Below are 27,893 nucleotides of genomic sequence, written 5' to 3' on the forward strand. Positions count from 1 at the left end.
TAATTTGTAAAAGAATATGTGTCAGTTCCCAAAGTTTGCTCAGTTGCCTTCAGCCAGTGCTATCGAAGGTTGGGGTGCCAAATGCCAAGGCAATGTATTCTTGATTCCACTTCATGCCCCTTTTATTTTTGCAGGCTCTGTCTCATCCCAGGTTTCTCTCTTTGTCACAGTTTTTCTGTGTTTTACTTTCTCTTTCTTTCCCACTTTTTGTTTTTTTTCCCTCTCTCGCTCTGGGTCTGATCAGAGGAAAACAAGTGCTGGTCCCCAATAATGCCAGTGGGACCCACCTGCAGCTACTGGCTCAAATTAAGCTCTGCGTCTCTGTTGCATGCTGTCTGGTACACCCTCCCATCAGGTTTAATTATTACTTCCATTGTAGCAAGACCTGTGCATGCTTCAAATATATTCTTGTAATCCAGGATCTCCAGATTAAAGTCGCCACCGCATTGATGGGCAGTTACAATGTCTCTGAACATTCTCTGATATGGATGAGCCTGAATCTGCAAGTGTCTACAGAATGTGCAAGACCTAGGAAGCTTGTTGAAACATTTAACAGACCCAGTCAATATGGTTGTAAGAAAGGTTCACAACCAAAAGCAGAGAGACTAATTTGCAGATAATAAGAAATAACATTCATAACCAAACATCATCTCAGCGAAGCTCCTGTGCAATATAGATGAATAATCCGTCTGTCATATTGCAACAGAAATACATGGAGACAAAAAATTAAGGATGCTGTAAGCTTATAATAATTTGTGCATGATTCTTGCCATTCCAAAGTTGAGTTTTCTGAGTTTGGCTTGTTTCATAATGAAAAGGGTTACAGCAGCCATTTCAGAAACAGCATTTTAGTACTCACCATCATCACCAATTTTACTTTGCATCAGTTAAAATGCATAAAAGTACATAGGAACAGTAAAAGAGAACATTCAATTTGCTAGAGGCAGAACATGGCTCTGGATTATACAATATCTAAATATCCATCACATTTGTCCTCTGTAAACCATCTTTAAATTCATCAATTTAATAATTCATCTCTACCAATTATTATAAAAACATCTATTAAAAATAAATAAAACGTAATAAACCTAATCATTCAAAATCTTCATTCTAGAATACTAAAATCCATAAATCATTTTAGACATATAATTGATTAGATGAATCTCCACAATTTTTCTCTCTTCCTCTGTTAGATTGTAGGCGATTTAGACTGACACGGGTCATGCCCCTGTGCAACATCAATGATAAAACCCTTATCGTGCTGGTAGTTACAAGCTAAAATTCCTTACATTGTCTTCTAAATATCTGAGACTGAGGGTTAATATTTGCGTGTAATCGGTTATATCTATTTTTCTTCCCACTTTCTTTCCGGTTATCTGGACCCTGTCCCAGTTTATTTCACATCAGTTATGGTACAGGTTGATTCTTCAAGGCTGCCCATAAAAAAGATGCAGGCATATAGCACACATACTGATTTTGCGTTTGATAGATAAAAAGTAGAGTGGGCAAACACTGTCTGAAGTTATATTTACGTAATAGCGGAACAATAAACTTTTTTCTCCGCTAAGCATGCAGGGAGAAAAAGGACAAAATGTGCAAATTTGACTGGGAGGAGTCTCCATCACATGGGCAGGAAGAGGACAACTGGTTAATTGAAAAGGAATTTTCGGGATAACCTATCAAAGGTGTAATGTAGTTCAAGCGAAACCTTGAAAAGATAAACGATGCTGTGGATTCTCTACAAAGGACAAGTAAGAACAAGCATTGGCGTAGCCAATAGGTCTCTCCTTTGGAACCTTATAAGTGTTTAGCCATGCAACAGTTGATGTTGTTGCACCAAGGATATTGTGCTGCATAACTAAATACTTATAAGGTCACAAAAGTGAGACCTATTGGCTATGCCAATGCTTGTTATTACAAGTTTTCCCAAATGTACAACATTGGGTGAGACACCTAGATTAACAGGTCTTTACTTTCAATTGGGTCCCTAAATATTGTGTAAGACTTCCGCTGAAAACTTAACTCTCACTTCCCAAATTCAACAGATGTCAACCCTTCTTTTTCTTATGCACTTTGACACATTTTTCTCTTTCCATTACCCAGATTTACATTTTCAAGAGATTTGGCTTGCTTTATTGAGGCCGCCTGTCACGAGTCTTCCTTTTTTTTTTTTTGTTAAAATATTTTATTGAGGTTTTCCAACCGTCGAACCAATAAACCAATGTTGCATACAATAGCATCCGATATAAGACCCAGTCATCACCACCCTCTCTACCCCCTCCCCCCCTCTGTCAGCGTGCCCGCCTCCAACCCCTGTAAATTGAGACATCAAGCACTCCGAGGTCCGACACAGCCTAGCTCTAAGCATGGAAAAGACATCAGGAATGATCTCAAAGGACCTGAGGCTCCATGTCTCCCTGCCATATACACTTCATGCTCCCGCCCTGACCACCCACGCGCATCTCAATACTTTGTGCAAACACAGACCCCTCCCAAATACGCTTAAGTGGCCTCATCCGATGCAATCTCCCCTGCAGTCCCAGATGGCCCCGCCCTGGGTCCCATACCCCGGTCAACGTCCACAGGATCCCCGTCCTCCTCATCCAACTCCTCCAAAGCGCGGAGCCCCTCCACTAGCGCTCCCCATGCCCTAGCCGCATCCAGCGCCTTATCATTAGCCGCCCACCGGGCCAGCTGCAGCCGAAGCGTCCCTTCGCTCCCCGCCCAAGACAAGAAACTCGCCTTCCACCTCCGAAAGCTCGGCCCGGCCTGTGCCTTCCTGTGCATGGTGAGCTCCCTCTTCGCCATTATCAACCCCAGATCATAGAATTTGCTCGTGATTTTAGTACGAGGAGTGTGCGGAAAGCAAAGCAGGAGGCAAGTCCCCATCTCCACATCCAGCTCGCGCTCAGTCACTCGATTCAGACACTCCACCACATCCGTCCAGTAAGAGCCCAATCCCCGACAGGACCAAAACCTATGGCCGAAATCAGCCCCGTCCGCCCTGCACCGGGGGCATGAGGTGTGGGAGCCTCCAAAGTACCGCAACATTTTTACCGGAGTTAAGTAAGCCCTGTGGAGAGTGAAGAATTGAACCAATTGAAATCTAGCGGTGCGTGTGCCCTTCCAGGCCCGTCGCAGCAGCTGGGGCCAAGTTGTCTCAGGGATGGGCCTACCAAGATCTCCCTCCCATTTACCCCGCAAGGCATCCAAGGGCGTAAGCTTCTCCGTAGATCAACGCCTATAGAGACAAGTAATGGCCCTGAACGTACCCGCCGCCATAGTGAGTGTCACGAGTCTTCCTTGAAGACAATTATGCGTCCGAGCTTTTCGTGCCCTTTTTTTTGCAGTCCTCTTAATAATCCAATTTTGAACAATGCACTTGCCATTAGGGAACAACACTTAGGGTGTCTGCTCCAAGGGAGCGCCGCACCAGCAAAAAAGGTTTTACATTTTGTGGTGCATTAATGAGCCAGGAGTTAGGGGCACCCATCGATTTGAAACAATATAACTTATGTTGAGATTTATAATTGTAGAGTTGGCTGGCCGTGACTGGTGAACTTCTACAAGAACAAAACTGTTGAAAGTTCATGCACCCATATAACACATAATTAAACAAAGAGATTATACTGGCCTGCTCACTAAGACTATCAACGTAGAATGGTGCCGCCTGCCTTTGTAACCTCATTAATTAGTACAGAATCGCAGGTGCTAATTAACAGAGTAAAAAGACTGGGAAAGAAAGAGAGGGTTGTTTTGTGTGGGGGAAGAGAGAGCAACAAATCTAGTGCGAGTGTGAAAGATTGCACAAGAAAGCGAGAGAAGGGGACGACGGACAAGTCAGCAAGGGTCAGCAAAGGCATCACCTGGAAAACCTGGGAGTGACGCAACATGTTAAACCCGGGCCATGTGTGGAAAAGGGATTTGCAGCACGCATTGACAACAACAAGCGGCAGGGATTCTGTGAGTTCGTTAATACTCACCTAAATATCTGACAAACCCTGAAAGTCTGTAAATCAACGTGAACGATGCTTCAAAGACTGTGGGGCTTGGTGGGATAAAATGCTATACGCTGTTCACGGAGTTAAATGCAGGCACGTGCATATATCGTAGTTCAATAAATTATGAATGGGCGAGGAACATGTGCTAGCTGTTCTACTGTAGAACTGTTCACACATTTGATTTAAAATGTGTAGCAACGGAAGGTAAGCTGTCCGGAGGCATGCAGTGTGTGGTGAACACAGAGGGCTGTACTGAGGGGGGAAGTCCTCCGCGCGCGTTGCCTGAGCAGGACCCCCAGCGTCCCGGGCTGCTCACCGGACAGTCGTAGGAGTAGGCGCACTCGGAGTGGTAGACCCGGTCTTGGGCATGCAGATGGTGGGCATGTAGGGCACCAGCAGCACCCCCAGGTCCGCGGCCATTTTCGCGTGCCTGTGTGTCGCAGGACCTGGCCTGGGAATTTGCTCCGGCCTGAGGTGAGCGGGAGTCGTACAGCGGGGCCCTTGGGGGAGAAGACAGTGTTAGAGGTGCCAGGAGCCCTGGGGAGAGTGGCAGAAGCGCGCGAGCACTGTCCCCGGCTGAACTAAGCTTACCTCCTGGGGGCTTCCATGGGAGGACCTGAAGCCCGTCAGCAACTTTGGCCGGCCGACTATCCTATCGTGGGGGAGCCTGTAATTGCCATCCTGGGAGGAGCTGGTGTGGTCGAGTGGACAGGATGTGGGAGATGGTAGGGGGGCTCCGGGAGAGGGTCATAGAAGAAGTGTGAACGCTGTAAATGACGACAAGAAGAAATGTAGAAATGCAAAGGCAGCCAAGGGGGTTTGAGTGGAGCAGGGCCGGCATCGCCACGGTGGAGAACCGGGGCGGGGCTTTGAGGCTGAAAGCAGACGATGAGGGCATGTGTGGCGTTTACCTTGTGGGCCACCATCTGTTTTCAAGATAATTACAAACCGATGGTGCCAAAGCTCGCTACCGCAAGGGAAACGCCAAACGTGCATGCGTTGCAATAGAAAGCAATGCAAAACGTGCACGCTTTTTGCCAAAATGCTGATCGATTCCAGCGCGCTGCGTAGGCGAGACCTAAAAAACACCATCCATTGCAGCGGATAACTGCTGATACATGTTATAGTGCTTTTGTCTTTGTTTATGGCCCAGCTGTTATTTGTTGTCTTAGCCAGAAAAATGTCTTTAAGCTTGAACTTAGGGAAGCTACCACATAACGATGGTGTATTCTACAGTTTGTGTAGGCCCATGGATATAAGGGTGGTCTTTACATAAATTAACCATGGATTTCTAAGTTTGTGATCCAATTTCAAGATATCTCTTAACACTAGTTAATTCAGTTCAACCGTATCCCTTTTCCATATCTAAAGCCACAGCAATATGGGAGCCATTTAAATATAATATACAGTAATAAAAAATCTGCTTGGAAAATAAAATTCGAGCAGGTGCAGGGCGGAGATGATCATCTTTTGCAAAGTGCTTCATCTACACGCTGCAGTACCCCGACGTCCACCACACCCCCAAATTGCTGCCCCATAAGTTGCGATCAATTTAGCTTTGGCTAGATAGACCTTTATCATTTCTTGAATTGGTTTTGAGCCCGATTCTTTTTAAAATCTAAATAATGCAGCCATACTTTTTTCAATAAGGGTTGCACTATTAAACACCATATCCTTCCAGTTTAATCTAAAGTCAAAAAGAATACCCAAATATGTGAATTTCTCCACCACTTCTATTCTTCTCTTTCCAATGGAAAATCTCATAGGTTTCTTAGTGTCTGCTCCCATAATGAATACAAATGTTTTAGTTTAGTTTTGTTGCCATATAGGTCCAGGTTGGCCATAAAAGTTGTGTACTTCTCTATGAGAATCTGCTGTGTCAAAGGTGTTCTGACCAGTAGCACTGTGTCATCTGCATATAGAAGAATAGGAATAGGTAGAGAGTCAACGTATGGGGTATCTTTTACATTGTATACTAAGGCTTTGTCTATCTGGTTACTATAGAGAGCAAGGAGAAATGAGGCCAAGACGCAACCCTGTCTTACGCCTTTTTCAATTTTAAAGGATTTTGTGTATTGCCCTTGCCTCCCATATCGGGCACATGCTGTTGCTCCCATGTATAGTTGCCTTAAAAATATAATGATTGGAATATTCACACTCATGTTTTCCTTAATGGTCTACAGTTTATTGTAGACCGCACAATGAGAGGCTTCAGAAAGATCCATAAAGGCCTTACATAGTTGACCTTTCCTTACCACGGAATATTTTGCAGCCACCATCATTAAATTCAAACATTGGTCTATTGTTCTCGTGCCCTTCCTGAAGCTATACTGGACCTCCAGAAAGGGTCTTCTGTTCCTCTACCCATTCTTCAAGTCTATTCAATAGAAGGTAACTCATTAACTTAGCTGTGCTGTCAATTAGGGAAATGGTCAATAGTGTTTTGGGTTAGAACCATCCCCCTTTTTGAAGATGTGTATAATTATAGAGTGCATCCATGAAATTGGAGGGCCCGTTTTAGCTATTGAATTAAAAACTTTTGTTAATAGTGGAGCCTGCATTAATTTATTTATTAGATAGAAAATGTCAACGGGGACCCGGTCTGGTCCAGGGGCCTTTAATGATGATGGCTGGTGGAAGGCGATTTCTATTTCTGCCACTTCAAAAGTCAGATGTGAATGATCAATCAATGCCAGACAGGCTACATAGGGGGTTATTCCATCATTGTATTGAAATATCATTTGATAGTGCATTACCCAACCGTCCTCCTCAATATGCATGTTTAAGTATGGTTCTCCTGCAGCTATTAAAAATGGTAAATTTACCGCCTTCCAGAAATCTTTACTATCATTCTTTTCGGAATCTTGCCTTAGGTATTCCCATGCTTCGTCTCTTAGCTGTTTCAACCTATTGTCTCTGGCTTCTTTATACCTTAGTCGCAGGATCCTTACAAATTGGTTATCTCTTGCCACTTTTTTCAAAGCTTCACGCAAGTTTACTAATGCCTTGGAGCAATTACTATCTAACCAGCATGTTAATCGGTGCTCTTCAATAGGTACTGGGTGAGTTAAATTCTGCTTGATACCCTTTAAGCCTTTTTCAAAGGCACCCACCTCCTGATATGGATTGGCTGCATCATCTAGACACGTCATGGTCTCCCTATTATTAGAAATGAGGATTGAAGTAAATAATTACCCTCGTCAACTCTGTCCCATTTTAAAATGTAACTGTTCTTTCTTGCTAAAACAGGCTTTGAGACTACCTCCTCTACCATATTGATCAACCCTCCCCCAACCCAATTCACAAGTGAGTGGGGAATGATTGCTAAAATCAGTGGGCTGTACCTGTATATTTTTTACATTATATATCAAATTGTCTCAGCCAACGATTTAATTAATTGTAGAACCCCTACCTGCACTATCGAAGGTTTTGTCCATTAATCCAGTTTGTGGATTTATTTTGTTTCCAACCACTAGACTCCATGTCCTCAATAACCTCTTCAAGACAGCGTCTGTGAGTGTGGCTAAAATGAATAATAGGGTCTCCATCACAGTCTGATACTCCACAAATCGGGATTCAACTTTCAGACAGCTGTTAATGTTAAAATCGCCCATCCCAATACTTATCAGGGATTTAGTATGCTGTTGGCTAATTTCATTGATCATCCTTTCAACTTCTTCTGCCACTAATACCATATTGCTAAAACTGGTATTGTAGTAATTTATTATCCCAATTAGCTTGCCCCTTACAAACCAGAGTATGAAAGTGGGGGAACCATTAGAAAATGTTAAGACTGACAGTATTTGCTATCAATGTCAGTATGCCCCCTTTGCTCTTCCAGCTCTGGATGGCAGCACCGGAGGTTGGCATGATCGATAACCATCCAAAAAGATAGGCCCCACCTCCCAAGTTTCTTGGCAGCAAATGATGTCTAATGTTGTGATTTCTTCTATCCACTCAATATTGTCTTTCTTGTCCTGTGATGTTCTATGCTATTAGCCTCCAATCCATTTTCGCCTCTCTCTTATTCTCATTTACTCCGCTATCTACTTGCCTATTGCTACTCTTATTTATCCCATTTCTTACGAACCTCAAGAATCCGTCACAGCCGTCTAGGTGCTCCAGAGGGGCAAACCTATTACTAGTGTGAATTACAGAAGCTCCTCTGGAAGTGGCACAATTCATGCGAGAAGGAACCATATCCCCATCTGTTGATTTCTGGAGCCTAGGGATATCTTGAGGCTTATAAAAAAAAAAAAAAAAAACTAAATGTGAGGCATATATCTGCGTGCTTATGGATGTCGCTTTAGGGATTTGGCCAACCAGTATCTTGCTAGGCCCGAGCTATCAAAATTAGGTACAACACAATCCCCACTGATTTATTTTGTAGTTGGACCCATGCAAGGTATTCTCCTTGCCATAATAAGATGTCCCTGGATATATGGTCCCATTCTAGCAAACTTCAGCCAATAACGTGCTTTATCCTTAAATTGTTCGGTGGACTCTAGTTGTAACTGGCTTAGCTCCGGGACATTAACCATTATATTAACAGATGGACATGCTGCCAGTGGGAGATTTTTTCCCCTCCCACTAGCTTGTAAACACTTGTGTCTCTCACTCTCTCCCCCTCTGTTCTAGACTACATTCTTCTTCCCTATGGCAATGGGCATTGGTGTCCGCCTAGGGTCTATGGTAATTGTGCGTGCTATCCCTAATTTTCCCACATTTAGTGCTTTATCTGACATCCTAGCAGCCATACCTTGCGTCTGGGTGGTGTGATGAGTATCTATCAGGTTCGGCCCAACCTTTCCCTTTTCCCTCAACACCCAACCCCCCCCCTCACCCCCCCCTCCCCGGTTTGCTTGTGTGATTTTTGGAGGCTATTCGAGGCATTCTTAATATTGGAAGCTAACACATGGGACCCTACGATTTGGGTTTGCCCACCATTGTCAATACATTCTGATACCCGCAGTTCGATATTTTCCAAACACGACAATGAAGGTTGCACGATAGTTTAGAAAAGTGATTTCAGTTTATCATTGAGATCATCCAAGTTTAAAATGGGAGGAACCGATGATTTATTGTGGAAGTCAGATATGGACCCAGTTGTAGGGGCTTTCCTTGGTCTTTTCATTTTGGGGAGGCTGTGGCTCTCTGGTTCCTCCCCATTTTCTTTTTCCTAGAGGTTCCTTGGGAGATACTTCTGGGTTGGCGCTTATATCAAGACATAGGGAGGATAAACCTGAAAAAAACCCCTTCATAAACAGTGATTGGAGGAGAGCTCTTGGGGCCATTGCTAATAACTCCACTCCCCCCTCTCCCAAAGAAAGTCTCAGTTCTGTGAGTGCAATCTCTTTTAATATAACGTTTGTTGCCTTAACAAGAAAAGAGTCTAGCGTATAAATAGTTACCCCATCTGTATCAGGTGTTTTGGTCTTCTTTTTGCCCATGAGGGATTTAAAATCGCATTCTCACGATGACCAAAAGGTTAGAGGGGTGCAGAGCCCATTCTCCTCCTGGCTGCAACTGGCATGGACGGGCCCACCATTGACCCTGGCTTCGGTGTCACGCTTAAATGCGCATTGCTTGGCTGCAGAGGATGATTGGGAGTGTCGTTTTTCCCCCAGTGGTGTGGAAATTCAGAGGTGCACGGCTTTCTCCCCCTCACGTAGTGGCTACAAACACAGGGGGTCGGTGTTGCACGTAAATGTGTGTTGCTGGGCTGCAGAGGATGATGGGGAGTGTAGTTTTTCCCACAATGGTGCTTAAGTCCAGAGTGGCACGGCTTTCCTCCCTCATGTATGTGGCTACAAACAAAGCAGGTTAGCTTTGTGCTTAAATGCAGGTTGCTTGGCTGCAGAGGATTATGAGGAGTATAGTTTTCCCCCCAGTGTTAGTGGTGCGAAAAGTCCAGAGTGGCACGACTTTCTCCCCTCACATAGTGGCCATTAGTCCGATATTTGCAAAATGTAACCAGCTCCTACGCTCGCTTTTAGCAACAAGACCGACTTGTCGATGTTGTGAGGATGAAGCTGAAGTTACCACTAGAAAGAAGGTGGCGTACAGAGCAGTGTCATTCTTTGCAGATTGCGTGCATTTTAGAACTCTAAACTGGAGGAGGATCCAGGCTTTCTTGTAAACCTATTGTAGTTCAAATTGTTCATTGCTACATATAGAGGGTGATATGTGCTAAGTAGAGCTGATGTCAAGAATACTAGTGCATGTGAGGAAAATACCCTTGTTGTTCCTGAGCTTACAACTCCTGGCAACATAATGGAGGAGGCAGTGTGATGAAAGATATGTGTGCAAGTTATAAATGCAATTAGGTGGTAGCTATAATTTACTGTGCAGGTCTCATGGTGTTTTATGGTTTCTGTTATGCTTCCAGTTCATTTTCATGCCACTTCAGCAGTTGGGTCAGCCACAATGTACATTTTCTCAGACTAGGCAGAGGCATGAGGAAAGAGACAAGAGACAGAGAACCACCTGGATGGCCTGCTTTGCAGGTAGAGGTAATCCAGTAAACTAGCTACAACGAACCATTACAACTGAAGGGGCAGAAGGGTGCTGTTGTGTGTATGTATGTATGCACACTAAAAATTGGGGAATGAGGAATGGCCTGGTAATTTATATGGCAACATGCACAAGGCAAGTGATGCTGTTGTATTAGTAACATGATGATGCATGAACAAGAATGGAAGTTGATGATCTGAGCAGCAGCTGTGCAGCTTTTTATAGAAAGAAATGCTACTGACCCCTGCATAAATACACCTTATGATTGAGGAAATCAGGGCTGCCATCCTGAGCTGAAACTGCACAATCCTTAAAGGCCCAGATTTCACCATCTTCTTCTAGACCGAAGGAGACCAATATTTGAGGAAGGGATTGCACCCCAAACCCTCTTATACAGCCAAAGGCTGATTAGCTCTAGATTAGCTCTAGTTTGGCGACCCATAGTTAGGTCATGGCTCAAACCTTATCAAGACTGGCATCCTACACATATGTGGATGAGGGACCATGTACTTGGTAGGTTGCTGCCCCCCTGACAGGACAAGATGGAAGTGGCTCATCCTAACTTTACACTTCTGTCTAATCCTATGAATCTCTTCCTGATTCCTTCCCACACTCTTCCCCCATCTGGTCAACTCTGCTTCCACCACCAGCAAGAGTCCTTTGTTCCAAACAGTAATAGCCACACTTGTGCCATGTTTTGTTGAAAATAACTTCAGACTCATCCTCTTTGAATGCAAGCTCCAGCCAGCAAGATTTGATGATTGTGTGTGCTGGACACTTCAGTTTACTTCTGCCCTTGGGAAAGGAGCCTGTGCCTGCCTTGTTCATCAAAGAACGCTGGTCTTACCAACTCGTAACTTTACACACACCTAACTTTGAAAATAAATGGACTATGTTGCTAGCAGGGGTGTTAATGAATAAGCATCAAATGTTCACCTGAGTGAATCAAAACTTGAAGTACTAAAATAAAAACCTTATTTTAACATTCGGATGCTTTGAGGGAAGTGATAGTGTAGCTCTTCAAAGTAAGGGTGCTGTTGAAGTAATTGTAGGGGAATAAATGTCTGATCATGTAAATGGGGGAAAAGTAAAGGTTGGATACCTCGATAAGCAAATGTGATGATGCTTATTCTCAACATTCAGATGGCTAGCAGAGAACTAGTCCATTTCAGGCTAATTAATTTTAGCATTATAAAAATTACATCCGAAACTTACAGGATTCAAAAGTAGGAAATACCAGGAGGCATAGGCCCATGACGTCAATTGCTAATATCTAAAGATAAAAGGAAATTATTATGGACTAGGGCCTATATAAACCACAATTAGAAAGAAATTCCAAAAAGAAAGTGCTGTGGCTAATACACTTTTTCCATTTGGGAGAAATTGTGAATAAAATGGATGCTGCTATAGGGAATGCCACTACTAAAGACCTGAGCACCTTCTTATTTGGTTGCAGTGATCAACCACATAATTCCTCCATTCAGCAAGAGGGCGCCTCAACACTCTGGTGGTTGCCAAGCAGATGATATTGGGCAAATGGCAAATCGCTCAAACCTTGCTGAATTATCTGGTGACAGACTTGAGATATTTTGTACAAGAGGTCACATAGTCACATCTTGTATCATAATTTCTAGAGGCCCTGCTTGATCATCTGAGGGAGTTCTTTGTTGATGATGAAGAATGACAGAATATTTCCTAAGCTCAATGATTGTGTGTATGGGTGTGAAAATGACTGAAAAGGAAGGGGCAGATATGAAGAAGAAAAGAACTACATTGTTGTTAATTGTTTTGGTATTATGTCTCTATCTCTCATGTTTATTTTTGGGAAAAGTCGCAAATAGAAAGCAAGATCATCAATGTTACTGCATTTGGTTCACAAACGTCCTGTGTTTCATATATTCAAAATATTGAATTTGCTTTTTTATAACAAATTAAACTCATTTAAAAACCTAAAACTAAAATTCTTTATTTTCTTTGAAGATTTTTTGTTGGAGAGGTCAAACTGCTTTAGGCAATGTTGACGGAAGACTGGTTTCGATTACATTAAGGAGTGCCGAAGTTAGGGTGAGTACAACCCCAAATATGTGTTGTTAATTTTATGAAACATTTGTCTGTTTAGTTGTTATTATCTTTCAAAATTGTTACACACGTTTCTCCACTGGGTTCATACCTTCAGGACCGTGCTTGATCGACCTTGGTCCTGCTAGCAAGGGGGCCTGCTTGTTCATGCTGTAATTGTGACATGGAAAGATATGTAAGGACCATATCACTACAGACCTTGTTAGCAAAAGCCAGAGTCTAGTAGTTTTCTTCATGGTCACATGGGCCACGGTAATCCTGAACTTCGATATAGGTGGTGAACGTGAATTAATGTTTGGACTAAAGGCTTCAAAAGTAATAATCATTAGTTGGGCACAGCACTTGTATCTTAATGAATCCAACAGTAAAGGTGCCTGCAGAGGGGATCTGAAAAGGGAATGTTTTTTTAGACACCAAAGTATCTTTTCCAAAAATGCCCAAATCAGTAGTGAAGACATTTGAAAAGGCTTGTATTGAGGAACAGTTTTCCATGAATGTGCAATATATAAATCACAGAGTTTGTTACATTCATTTTTCACAGTCATTCCATTATTGCAAAGTTCTGTTTCATGCTACAATCAATCAATCAATCAATCATGGCATTTGTAAAGTGCACTACATACCAGGTGCTGGGGTGGGGGAGGAAGCTGCTACTGTTCGAAGAGCCAGGTCTTGAGAAGTCTTCTGAAGGTCAGAAGGTCTTCGGTCTGCCGTAGGCGGATGGGGAGGGTGTTCCATGTCTTGGCGGCGAGGTGGGAGAATGATCTGCCGCCGGCGGTCACTCTTCGGATGCGGGGGACGGTGGCGAGGGCACGGTCTGCGGAGCGGAGCTGGGGGGTGGGGGTGTAGAGGCTGAGTCGGCTGTTGAGGTACATTGGTCCGGTGTTGTGGAGTGCCTTGTGTGCGTGGGTGAGGAGTTTGAAGGTTATCCTCTTGTTGACAGGGAGCCAGTGCAGGTCTCTCAGGTGGGGTGTGATGTGGCTGCGGCGAGGGATGTCGAGGATCAGGTGTGCGGAGGCGTTCTGGATGCATTGAAGCCATTTCAGGAGTTTGGCCGGGGCTCCTGCGTAGAGTGCGTTTCCGTAGTCCAGTCTACTGCTGGCGAGGGCCTGGGTGACCGTCCTTCTTGTTTCGGTGGGGATCCACTTGAAGATCCTGCGAAGCATGCGGAGGGTGTTGAAGCAGGAGGAGGAGACGTCATGCTTCGTCATGGAGAGGGTAGAGTCGAGGATGACCCCTAGGTTGCGTGAGTGGTCGGTGGGTGTTGGGGTGATTCTAGTGCAGTCGGCCACCAGGAGTCGTCCCAGGCCGAGGGGGTGGATCCGAGAATGAGGACCTCCGTCTTGTCCGAGTTCAGCTTCAGTCGGCTGTTCCTCATCCAGTCGGCGACGGCCTTCATTCCTTCGTGGAGGTTGGTTTTGGCGGTGTGGGGGTCCTTGGTGAGGGAGAGGAACAGCTGGGTGTCGTCGGCGTAGGAGATGATGTTGAGGTTGTGCCGTCGTGCGATGGGGGCGAATGGTGCCATGTAGATGTTGAACAACGTTGGGCTGAGGGATGAGCCTTGGGGTACGCCGCAGATGATCTTGGTGGCTTCGGAGCGGAAGGGGGGGAGGCGGACGATCTGTGTTCTGCGGAGAGGAAGGAGGAGGTCCAGTCCAGGGCCTTCTCTTGGATTCCGGCGTCGTAGAGGCGTGTTCGTAGTGTGCGGTGGCAGACCGTGTCGAAGGCAGCTGATAGGTCTAGGAGGATGAGGGCCACGGTTTCTCCGTTGTCTAGCAGGGTCCTGATGTCATCTGTGGCGGCGATGAGGGCAGTTACGGTGCTGTGGTTGCTGCGGAACCCGGACTGGGACGGGTCCAGGATGCTGTTCTTCTCGAGGAAGCTGATCAGTTGTTTGTTGACTGCCTTTTCGATGATCTTTGCCGGGAACGGGAGCTGGGTCGGAGGTTTTTGAGGTCCTTGAAGTCCGCCTTGGGGTTCTTGAGTACACACTGAAAGCATCTTGCCTAATAAACTGGTTGCTATCAGCCCTTATCTTGACAGAATATAAAAACATGTGTTCCACACTTTCTTCATAATAACAGAAAGCAGTTTCTTTGTCAGATTGATTTATATATATTTTTACACAAGCTTTCTTTTACTCGCTCTCCACCCTACCTACGAGGCAGTCGTTCCAATCTCACTCACAGATGTGTTCCCTGCTCAAACTTCTCAAAGGCTATCCAGTTGCTCCCATCAGGGAAAACACCGGGCCCCAGTGGTTACCCACTCAAATTATTTGAAAAATACTCTTCCTGACTGGCCCCATTATTAATGGGAACTTACTCCGAGGCCGTCGAGCCTGAAGAGCTACCCCCACGATCTCCGCGGTGCCATTGTGTCTAATTCTAAAGCCCAGGAAGCCACTGGACGAATGCGTGTCATGCAGACCCATTTCCCTTATAAACTTGGAGTGCAAACTCCTTGCAAAGATGCTGCCCAGTAGGGGACTTTATCTTATCCCAACAGTGATACAACCAGACCAAAATGAATTTATGCCAGAGCATAGCACTCGGCATTGCCTGCGGCATCTCCACAGCGCGAAGACACGGTTGGTGAGGTCAGGGGGAACCACTGATTTCGAGAATTCTTTCGATGCTGTATGATGACACTTGAAGTTTCACTTGTAAAAACGTATTCATTTTTTCCCTCACTTCCGCTGTTCTATATCTATACTCTATTCTAGGCCATGGGTGAGAGTCCAAGTGAATGGGGAGCTATCACCAAAGTAAGCCATTGAACAAGGTATCCAACTGGGATATAACCTGTCACCCCTCTCTTTCTCCCTTGTGATTGAACCACTGGCGGAATGGATTAGACAGGATACCCAGCTCAGTGATTGTGGATGGCTGAGGACAAACTTGTGTTGTATGCTGACTACATCCTGCTCTATATCTTCGACATGGAGTCCTCCCTGCCCCGTTTGATGCTATACTACAAGTATTTGCCGACGGGTCAGGATTGACAGTCAACTTTACCAAATCCAAATACATTCCATTAACTGGGGTCCATGACGATATTCGCGCACACACCAATCTAAACTGGGCTGATTACCACCTTAAATACCTGGGCATGCAGATAACGCACACCAGAGAGAGGGCATGGGACATGAATGTTGTGCTTCTAGTCTCTGGAATGAGACGAGACATAGATATTACCATAGACAGCAGGAGAAAATTATTTAAAATGATATCCCTACCCTGGCTGCTATACGCTCTACAAAACTACCCATATAACATCCCCCCCACATTCCTTCACTCCCTGCGGTCAGCAATTGTTAGGTTCTTGTGGCGGCGGGCAGCCTCGTATTGCATACCGCAAGCTGATGTGATGGGGGCATAGGAATTCCAGACATTCAATTATACTATTGGACTAGTCATATTGTGCTGATAATTACTGGGTGTTCGCTGACTGCGTAGATCCGGCAATAACCTCAGAGCTTTGGGCCCTGGAACACTATGAAGTGCTCAATTTGCTTTATTGGACCATTGCAACACTGACCTCTCCCTGGCAACATCAACGTCACTGTCCTGCTGGCATCAGAAACTGAGATGGATTACGTGGCATGGGGTACCAACTAAAATAACATCACTGTGGCTTGGGAACTGGCTCGGGCACATAGCCGCCTTGCAAGGCTTCTGCACCTGGGGCAGTATTAGCATCTTCAAACTAGGTGATATATAGGCAGGCAGCTCAATATGCATTTTTCTGTATCTCAAAGACATACAAACTGCATACAATGCAATTCCATTGTTACTTACAAATGCGCCACGTGCTTGATAAACACCAAGACAAGCACATAATCCAATAGTGGAACACATCACAATGTCTCAGATAGGAAGAAAGGAGATCTCCAAGATACATCGCACATTAATAAACAATACCCCAGACTTGTTAGTAGCATTGAGAGAGCGCTGGAAGCAGGATGTGGGCCCACTTGAGGACGAAAAGTGGATGGAGGCACGGATGGCCCCCAGATTACTGGCGGTCTCCATGAGGCAGTGGCTAATTTAACTTTTAAGTACCTGCAAATGGTTTATTAGAGCACCACAAGTCTGAACAAAATTAAGCAGTGCCTAGATCCCAGATGCTTGTGGTGCAAACAACAAATGGGCAAATGTTTTTACCTAATATGGGAATCTCCAGTTATACCAAGGTGTTGGTGCACTGTTTGTGATACCTTATCCCTGGTGGTGTGGCGGTCGGTGGTACCTGAACCCAATGGTGATACTGGGACTGATGGATGAATGTGGTGGCAGCAGATGCTCCAGATTCGTGCTGGTGGTGGACCTCATACTTGCAAAAAAGGCCATCGCTGAACACTGGAGGGCAGAAAGTGCACCCCCTACAGTGAAATGGACTCGAGGAATGGACTACTGTGCTACTGCGAAGCAATAAGTATAACAATATAACTGCTCTGAAAAACACACAAAAAGAATGGGGGGTGGGCTGGATTGCACACTCCACGAACTACACAATTTAATTTGTTTTGAGAAAAATACTAACTTTGTAGTTTACGGAGCTGGGGGGTAGAGGTGGGAGATATATACAATACAAATGTAATATAACGTGCGGACATGTATCTTGAGATTTCAAATAAAAAGAGCTGGGGACATTTTTTTAACCTTTTTGATCATGATAGCATTATGTGCAAAAAAGTGTCAGCAATAGCTGTGGAATGTAAAAATGGCACTCATAATGTAACCATAACACAAAGTGAATGGCGGAAATGCTGATTCCACAAGCAACTTGCCTCTCTATCAAAAGCGAAAAATATGTATTATTTGACTGATCTTTCTAATAACCGCCCACGCAGCTGAGTTAAAGCTCAAAGCAATTGGCTGATTGTAGATTTCCTATTGAAAATGCAGTAAAAAAACACAAGCTGAAGTAGAAATAGATACATCACTGCTCAGGGACTTGCAATCAGTCTGTTCTTAAGATCTACCAAAACAATTCTTCCTTTCGATTTAAACCAGATATTATTTTCCCTTGTTGCTTTCTAGATAGAACCTTTCACTTTTAACTGCTTTTTAAGCCATTTAAATTTTGGGCGAAAGCCACTGAGAGTGAAAGCTTCTCAGTGTCAGACATGTGGTCAAGTGACGGACCCAGAATAAATCCCCAGATAAGACCAAAGTCACGAACCCCATTACCAGCCCAAACACCAAAAGAGGCGAGTCTCTCACCATCTGAAATAAGAGCTATCCATCCAGGCTAGATCCTTTAAAGCACTGGCTTTGGGAAAGAGCAAGTTCATGTTTTTGTCTTACATGTATCGTGGCTGACCTTTCAATAAAATAGTCATCCTTGGCTTTTTATCATGTTACCTGCAGTCTGTGCTGTGTCATAATGCTTCAGAGGGTTTATCAGGTGTACATGATTTTTGGATTATGTACCTGTGCTGCGGATTATGATAGCACCGTGGCTTTGAGATTTTGCTGCTGAAATCCTTTTATAATCTACTAGTTGCAGAAATGATTCCAAGCCGGACATAGGCTGCCTTATTATACACTTCCAAAGTGGATAAAATAAGTACAATTGGGTTGTTTAACACTAGCAATTTTGTATGTACAGATCCATGAAACTGCACTAGCAAGCAGTGTAGTAGGCACATATTGGCAAAATCAGTAGGTTGGGCTGTGGGCCTTTCAGCAATTCAAACGCCTGTTTTGTTCTGAAATGTTTTTAAAACTTTTATTACAGAAATCATTCAAACATGGCTGCCCTCCCTGCACACAAATGCATGCATCCCAGTGGCCGTTTTAAAATTATTTTTATAATAAAATGTTACAAAAAAACACTGAAAATGGCTGTATGCACATGCATTGAATGTTTTTTTAACAAATGTAAAAACATTTGAAGATGGCTGCTAAAGTGTAAACATACTTGCACAGTCAGAGGCAGCCATCTATAATTGCTTTTAAAGCCTTTTTAGTGATGGGTACCACTTGCAGTGCTCACAGCGACAAGCTGTAGTGAGGGACCAGTAGAAGTGTCTGTACAGCTGCCATGCACTCAAAGTTAAAATAAAAAAATAAAAATTATTAAAGACACTTTAGCCTACAAGTCCCTGTCAATGAAAGGGAATATCTTCAGTATGAGTGATGACGTTCTGCTTTGGTAGAATGCCATAACTCACACAGAAGAGGACCAATGGGTGAAGTGAGCAGACCCATTACCCCATTCTGTATGCTGCAGTGGGTGGTAGAAACATTTGAATGACACAATAGCAGCCCAAATATTGTGAGGCGGAAACTGAAAACCCCTGAAAGTAAGTGTATGCATATATAAGCACAACGGAATCCGCAAATGCTTTTCACATCAACAAATGCGCTGGTGCCTAAAGGACGGGCTGCAACACCTGTGTCAATGTCCGTACACAAAGGATAAAATCGTCCAGGCACTGCTCACAGTGAAATTCTATATCACAATAAACACAGAATTTCATAGTGCGGAGTGACTTGATGATTCTTTCTTTGCGTTTGGATGCACACACACACACTATAATATATATGTATACATGTGTGTGTGTGTGTGTTCTTTGTATGTGTATGTATATGTATATATATATATATAGCCATATTTTTTGATAAAGAAGTCTGGGTCTAAGATTAGGACAAACATCAATGTTTAATATCTATGTTATATTGCTACAAACAATCAAATAGGATATGATGATAAGCTCTATTTGAACTGGAACCTACATTCCAACAGAGACAATGAGATGTCTATAACAATTTGTGTTATTGATTACACATTTATGTGCCTATTTTTATCAATAAGACGTCTCACACAAGCCTGTATGCAACAAAAGTTTTAAATTGTTTTTTAATCATTCTTTTAGGAACCCAGAAGCATCTGTTTACATGTTTCACTATTGCTAGAATCATCTGCTAACCAATTGATTTTATTTGGTTTTATTCTGTTTTGTGTCTATATATTTATGTATTTATATAAGATATTACATATATTCACAAGTATGGCTATATATTTGAAAACTTCTTGCACTCTATAAGTTATTTAAAACAAACTACCTAAATTAATGTCTTCTATTTCCATGACTGTCGTAACACTCACGCAATGCACCTATTAGCACTCTGTCACTTTAAAAAGCAAAAAAGTTTTTGCATTGTTGTCATGTGATCAAGACTCCATATGAGTTGTAATGCGTAATGTCGCACACAGCATAAGCCTTTGTCAAGCTTATATTAATGCACTGGCACTATTGGCTGCGAGATAGAATTAGGGCTCATTAGCTTTTACTTTATGCTGGCTATTGGCAAAAAAACACAGAAGTCCCGCATTGTTGCACGCTATTCGCTATTTTGCACAAACTGGTATCATAAGTCAGCACCTTAAATTACTCCTGCATACAGTGATTCGACACGACTGCTTGTTTTCCTTCATTTTATCTTTTTATTTGTGATGTCATTTATACTTTTTATAATGTTTATGGTTTTCGTTCTCTCTACATATATATGTACTATGACATTGTGTAATGTTATTCAAATAAAAAGGTCTTTGCGAATTCCAATCCTAAAAAGTTTTTGTTGTGATGTTACTCCGTCCTAATCCTAATGGAACACATGAAGCAGCTTTGAGTGCATGTGAATCAATTATTCTTTACCTTTAGCTGATTTGTTTGTTTATATTAATTGTATTGTGGTAGAAAGGATGCTCGTTAGGACAGCATTGCTCTTGTGGTGTCAGTGTGGCTGGAACGGTTTTAGGCAAAATGTCTAGCAAAATCAAAATCCTGGAGAGTACCCAGAAATGTACCTGTTGTAACTACTGTGGTGACTTGGGGTTCTTGTTTTTCTCTGATCTCTTGGATTTTGATGGGCGTCCAACCGCAAACTTCATGTTCTTTACTGTTCTGATGAGAATGAAATATAGTTATTAAGAAATCTGATAAGAACTGCCCTCCGTTAGACCATCTTTCAGAAGTTAAGATTTGGATAGCAGAAGACTGTCTAAGTAGAAAAGTCTTCACTTAGGCAAATGAGTTTTCAGCATCTGATAACTGTCCATGATGTTGCCTAGAATGTTTGTGATGGTGCAAACACAACCAGGTGAACCAGTGACAGAAATGTCATGCCCGTGGTCAAGAGCTCATGGCTTGGAGAACAAACACACTTTTGACCTTTCCAGAAGGCAGATTGTTTATAACCACCTAATTGGATAGCACTTGCCACTTCTGACAGGAAGTAACTGACTCTAGCCTATTTTGTGTTTGAACGCACAACACAGTATTCCTCGTCTTCCTTTAGTAGCATTGCAGTATTTTGAAGTGCCTGCTGGCAAGTGCTTCACAGTGAAGGGGCACAATATTAAAAAGTCTCACCCACTCAGAAGAGATAGTTTGGACTACTACTGTATATGATACTCTCTGGACCATCAGTGATGCAGCAGGAGGGGATGATTGATAAGGGCATTATGTCAGTTCTTTGTAAATTTTGGTTATTCTCTTCATCATGGCCACTCAGCGCTCAAGGCAATATTAAACCCTTCCTAAGCCTTACAGCTACTTTAAACAAGCACTTCTGTAGTCAGCATTACAATTAATTTAGACCTCATCCTAAAACGTGCTCTTTCGTAGACTCCTTATGATCAGTAGATCTAGGAGGAATATCTGGGAGTCTCTAGGAAACCAAACTGAGGATTCAAGTTCTGCCTTCCGTGCACCTCCGTCGCCTGTTGAAAAAATCCTTTCTCCTCCTGCGGTTACCCAAATACAGAGCACAGGCATGTTATCCCACATTCCTTCAAAAGGCCTAGTGGAAAAAGATGAGAAACTATGAACATTTCAGTGTCTTTACGAAAAGATTTTGCACAGCCCTTTACACAAGTCTTTCAAATTCAAAATCTGTTCTCAAGTCCGATGTCCTAATTGTTTTGATATTAAGTATTCCAACCTTGAAAAGTTGCTAGCCTGGATATTTTCTCTTAAAAGATCCAAGTCCCCAACCCTAAACTGGCATATTTTTACATTGCTTTAACTAGAACGAAGGAAAAGAATCTCTGTAGTGCATGCTTGCAGAGCCTGTCTGTGTTGCTATAGCTACTTAGTACATAAAATGAGTGAAAAAGGACAAAAAAATGGCTTAAATATGAGGCATTTCTATTCACACTGACAGATGTTAAGTTGCTAAAAGGGATTACGCAAAGCAGTATTTATCACTGTGATTACATTTGTGATGATTAATTGGTCTGTATAGCGTGGCCCGGTGTGGGCAGTGGTTGTAGCCTTTCTTCAGTTTACACCCTCTTTCATCAAACTGGTAAGGGAAGGGCAAAGGGATTGGCATAGCTTTCTTGCCTTGTCCTCGAGTAGTTGGGTGGAGATAAAATCTGTCAGTTAGCATGAAACGCTTTATTCCTTTAATGGTTCGTGACTAATAAGGTATTCACCTCAGTAAAATGAAAGGACATATTTATTTTCTGTAATTAAAGTCTTCCTAGTCAGCATTTAAAAATAACTTCTTAGGGAGGTATCTAGCTATCTGTCTATATCTATTTTTCTATCTATCTATATTGTATTGTATTGTAACAGTATTTGTTAAGCGCGATTGCTGCCCGAAAGCGTCCAAGCGCTGAATAGAAGCAGGGAGTGAACTAGAGGCAATCTAGGAGGAGTCGATTTTGGCAAACAATAGGGTCTTTAAATTTTTGCGAAATGAGAGGAGGTCAGGGTTGGATCGGAGTGAGATTGGGAGGGCATTCCAGAGTTTAGCGGTGTTCAAGGAGAACAGCCTGCCCCCCGACCTGGCTCGCTTCACTCTGGGAACAACAGCAAGGAACGCCTCTGTCGACCGAAGGCTCCTGTTAGGTTGATAAGGAATGATAAGGTCGGAGTTAATGGCTGGGGCTGTTTTCCAGAAGGCGTGGTGCGCCAAGCACAACGCCTTGAAGGTAACTCTCTGCCTCACTGGCAGCCAGTGAAGGGTTTTCAGAGCAGGTCTGGCAGAGTGAGTGCGCGGGATTTCTAGCAAAATGCGGGCTGCACAATTTTGAACGACCTGCAGTTTTCGGAGGGTTATCGCCGGTGCCCCTACATATAAGGCATTGTTCGAATCCAGACGGGACTGGATGAGGCCTTGTACCGCCACCTTTTTAGCCTCTAAGGGAAGTAGCGGGAGAACCTTCCTCAAGATCCTAAGTAGGCCAAAGCAGGTGGAAGACAGTTTTATGGCCTGAGTAGAGAAGGAGAGTTTATTATCCAGCCACACCCCCAGGCTTTTGACACTGTCCTTGGGGGTGGGAGGGAAGCCCAGAACGCTAGGCCACAGAGAAGTGAAGGATATGGGAGAGGTAGGGCCTAGGAGCAGAAGCTCCGTCTTATCACCGTTTAGTTTTAGGGAGGAGTTGGTCATCCATCCCTTGACGTCCACCAGACAGTTCAGAAGGTCGGCTGCGGAATGCCTATTGTTCTTCGTGGCCAACGAGACCACAAGCTGGGTGTCGTCGGCATATGACACAATTTTAATGCCATATGGTTCGACAACACCCGCCAGCGGCCTCATGTATATGTTGAACAATACAGGGCTCAGAGAAGAGCCCTGTGGTACTCCGCAGCTCAGAGATTTACTTGAGGACACCATCTCTCCGTCGAATATCTGAAACGACCTCCCAGACAAAAAGGAATCGAACCACCTTAAAGCGTCACCTGAAACTCCGATGTTATGGAGACGGTCAAGCAGAGTGGTATAGCTGACCGTGTCGAAGGCAGCACTTAGATCAAGGAGGATCACTGCCACTGATCCTCCCTGGTCCAGTATCCTTCGAGTTTCTTCGGTGACGGCTAGCAAGGCGGTTTCGGTCCCGTGCTTTGGTCTAAAGCCTGTCTGGGATGTGTGTAGTAGGGAGTGGTCCTCCAGAAACTGGACTAGCTGCGCGTTTATATGCTTCTCTAACACCTTGCTGGTCCAAGGGAGAAGTGAAATGGGACGGTAGTTGGAATAGTCGTTTGGGTCCAGGCTGGGCTTCTTCAGCAGCGCCCGTACCATGGCCTGCTTCCACACTGTGGGGACTGAGCACGCGGAAATAGAAGTGTTTAAAAGATCCCGGATAACAGGTAGAGTGGCTGGGCTTGCCTGCAATAGAATTTCTGGAGGGGCGGGATCACGGGGGGAGCCAGATTTTACTTGGCGTGCCACCTTGCTTAGAGTGCCAAGGTCCAGAGGAGCAAAATGCTCAAGGGAAGGCTGATCTGGATGCCGAGGTGCTTTAGGGGGGGGAGAGTGAGGTGTATCCAGAGTTATGTCTGAGGTGGGGAAAGTGGAGTAAATTTTTGTGACTTTATTATGAAAAAAATCCGCAAGCTCGTTGCATTGATCCTTGGTTTTGTTGGATGGGGATGCCGTATTGGCGGTGGAACAGTGTTTTATAATCTGGAAAATTTCCTTAGGTTTAGATTTAGCTTCTAAAATTCTCTCAGAATAATAGGCTGCCTGGGCCGTTTTGATCCCTTCTTTATAGACTTTGATCGCCTCTTTATATGAGGCCTTTTTGTCTGGGAGGAAATCTAAGCGCCAGGCTCGCTCTCGTTGCCTGCAGAGGCATTTTAGTTGTTTTAGAGAGTCAGAGAACCAGGGAGCAGATTTCTGTAATCTATTAGGCGCGGATTTGCGAATCGGGAGGATCGAGTCTAACGAATAAGTGATCCAATTTTCGTAGTGGGAGTTGGCCACATTAGGATCTGGGCCAGGTGAAGGGAGGGTGGAGTCTAGTTTGAGCAGCCAGGACTCCAAAGGAAGTTTGGACCAGTTCCTCCTAGAGGAAATTTGAGGAGGGAGCTGGGGGGTTTTGTGTTTGACCCAGGTAAAAGGGACCAAAAAATGGTCCGACCATGGGAGAGGGATGGGTTGATCGGCAATTAAATCCGGACAGTTACTGAAAATGGGGTCGAGTAAATTTCCTTTTTCATGGGTCGGGGCAGCAACCAGTTGGGACAGTTGGAGGGCTTCCAGATCATATAGTAAGTCCCGAGCAATGTGGTCTGAAGGGGAGTTAAAATGGAGATTAAGGTCTCCTAAGATCGTGTAGTTGGCGGCAGTGAGAATTCTTCCCGCTATGGTCTCAGGAAGAGGCCTATGAAACTCTTTTGTAGGTTCCGGGGGGCGGTATATCAAGGTACCAGAGAAGGTGTTGTTGGCGTTAAACTCTATGCAGAAGGCTATGCTCTCACATTCAGGAATAGTAGTCTCTGCTGTGGTATGACATCGGTACTGGCTCTTCAGAATGATCGCCAGACCTCCGCCTCTCCCTAACGGTCTATCTGCTCTAAGGATATAATATCCTACGGGTAGGGCTTGAACTACGTCTGGTTCAGAGTGGACAGTGAGCCACGTTTCTGTCAGAAATAACGCGTCAGGCTTATGTTCTTCAAGTAGCATGGCAATCTGTGTACTGTGTTTGGGCAAGGAGCGGCAGTTTAACATGTACATGCGGTACGTTTGAGTTGTGGCTAACGGGGGTTTGCGGAATGAGTGCTTGCATCCTGGACAACGGGCGGGTAGTTCTGACGGCGCAAAAGTGTGTGGGCACTGAGAAGTGACAGTCCTACCTACACTGTGTAGGGCCGCCGAGCTGTAAGTCCCACTATGGATATCATGAGAGCCAAGTTTTGTGGCCCCGGGTCCCGGCAGGTCGCAGACGGGCTTGCCTTAGGCGCGCCTTCGGCGCGCCCGCTGCGCGTTCTGAAGTTACACACATTTGTGGGGCCGTAAGGCGGGAAGTGGGCGTGGCCAAAATTCAGTGCAATGATCAAAATACAACCTCTCCCGGCTTCCGCCTCAGGAGTCTAGCTTCGCGCCGAGCGCTCGCAATCAGCGCTTTTAAGGCGGGAAGTGGGCGTGGCCTCACGGGGGGCGTGTCCAGCGGCGAAGGCAGCCGGTGCGCAGTGTATATACAGATTATCACAATTTTAAAAGGTGAGTTTTTTTTAAAATTCAGTGCAATGATCAAAATACAACCTCTCCCGGCTTCCGCCTCAGGAGTCTAGCTTCGCGCCGAGCGCTCGCAATCAGCGCTTTTAAGGCGGGAAGTGGGCGTGGCCTCACGGGGGGCGTGTCCAGCGGCGAAGGCAGCCGGTGCGCAGTGTATATACAGATTATCACAATTTTAAAAGGTGAGTTTTTTTCAAAATTCAGTGCAATGATCAAAATACAACCTCTCCCGGCTTCCGCCTCAGGAGTCTAGCTTCGCTAGACTGTATGTGTATATATATATGTGTGTGTGTGTGTGTGTATGTATGTATGTGTGTATGTGTAGATGTATATATATTTAAACAAAAATTGTTGAACGGGATTATACCAAATTCGTCAGGAAGCTATATATTGGTCCACAGATTATGCTTTTTGTGATTTGGTGTAAATCCATAATATGGTTTTTGAGAAATTAAGGGTGAGGAATGATTGTATATTTTGGCAGTTGCGCTCGCAAGAGTTCCGCAAGCTCCTGCTGAAGCGCAACATTTTAAATGGAGCCCTGTGATTTGTCTAGAGGCATGTTTTTCTCAGGAGCCTTCATGCTCTAGACCCACGAGAACGAGTGCTCTGATTGGCTGGCTGTTGCAATGTTAGAAATTAAATGGCCACCGTTACTTTTCACTGTGATAAATTTGGAGGTGTCGTTGAAATCAAGTAAAAAATCTATATAAGGGGGCAGCTTAAAGGCACATTGTCCGCCAAGTTTTAGAGAGGAGATGTCTAAGAAATAAAGACTGCGAAGATAATAAATGTATATTGTTTTTAACTAATTTTTGCGATCTCTCTGGACTCTTGCATTATCATGACTACTAAAAAGAAGTAGATGAGTTCTCAATATACTATATTCGTAGGAATGCATATTGTGGTCCTTGTTTTTGAGATGAAATGTGTAAGAGATAAGTACTGTGATGAGTAAATAGTAAAAAAAATTATTTTACAGTCTCGCATGACTCTCACACGATTGAAAAGTAGAAAGCAGTAGGTGATTTTTTAATACAATGTAGTATGCATGCTTACTACTGGTAGGAAGGAGTATTACTGGTGATGGTGTTAATCAGAGTCTACTATTTACGCCTATTGGCTTGGTAAGAGTTGTGAGTAGAGTACAGTCTATTCTCACACCCTACTGTGCACACCTGTTATCGTAGAATGTGGTATTAGTAGCGAGGACAGTCCCTCTCCACTCAGTATTACACAGATCAGTCATTCAAGAGAGAGGTCTCAACAGAGAGGCCTGCCTCTCTCCACACACCCTACAACGCACACCCGTCATCTGAGCGAGGGGTCTGAAAGGAGAGGCCATTCCCTCCCTACAACCTACTACGCACATCTGTCATCTCAGAGAGTGGTGTGAAAGGACCGGCCTGTTATTCTCCACACTCTACTATGTACACCCATCATCGAAGAGCGAGGTCTGAAAGGAGAACCCAGTCCATCCACAGACCCTACTACGCACACATGTCTCCTGAGAGACCGGTTTGACAGGTGAGAGCTGTGCCTCCCCACATTCTAGTATGCACACCGGTCATCAGAGAGAGCGAGAGAGAGAGAGGTCTGAAAGGAGAGGTCAGTCCATCACACACCCTACTATGCGCACCCGTCTTCTGAGAGATAGGTCTGACAGGAGAGGGCCAGTCCTTCACCACTCACTACTATGCTCAACGTCATCTGACAGAGAGGTCTGAAAGGAGAAGCCAGTCCATCCACGCACCCAACTACGCACACCCGTTATCTGAGAGAGAAGTCTGATAGGAGAGGTCTTTCACGTCCCATACACTCTACTATGCACACCTGTCATATGTAAGAAAGGTCTGAAAGGAGAGGCCAGTCCATCCACGCACCCTACTACGCACACCGCCATCTGAGGGAGAGGTCTGACAACAGAGATCAGACCATTCACACTCCCTATTAAGCACACACGTCATCTGAGACAGAGATCTGAAAGGAAAGGTCAATCCATTTACACACTCTACTAATAACACCCATCATCTGAGAGAGGTCTGAAAGGAGAAGTCATTCAATTCACATATGAACACCTGTCATTTGAGAGAGGGGTCTCAAAACAGAGGCCAGTCCCACCACACATTCTGCTATAAACATCAGCCATTCAAGAGAGGGGTCCGACCGGAGAGGTCAGTCCCTCCGTAAACTGTACTATGGTCACCCATCTGAGATGGAGGTCTCAGACGAGAGACCACTCTCTCCACAGACTCTACCACGGACATCCGTCATCCCAGAGAGATGTCTCCGTAGAGAGGCCAGTCCCTTC

The 27,893-nt window shown here is 44.4% G+C and overlaps 1 protein-coding gene across 9 annotated transcripts in view; it reads left to right on the plus strand.

The window, feature by feature from the left end:
- PTPN3 (protein tyrosine phosphatase non-receptor type 3) overlaps positions 1 to 27,893 on the plus strand; it is a 1,752,022-nt gene that overhangs the window by 127,088 nt on the left and 1,597,041 nt on the right. For all 9 annotated transcript variants that reach the window (XM_085606835.1, XM_085606836.1, XM_085606837.1 and 6 more), the window contains one exon: positions 12,495 to 12,578. The gene's annotated coding sequence lies outside the window, so the exon portion shown is untranslated. The remainder of the gene's footprint in view (positions 1 to 12,494; positions 12,579 to 27,893) is intronic.

This window comes from Triturus cristatus, chromosome 5_2 (genome assembly GCF_964204655.1).
Source record: "Triturus cristatus chromosome 5_2, aTriCri1.1, whole genome shotgun sequence".
NCBI classification, from domain to species: domain Eukaryota; kingdom Metazoa; phylum Chordata; class Amphibia; order Caudata; family Salamandridae; genus Triturus; species Triturus cristatus.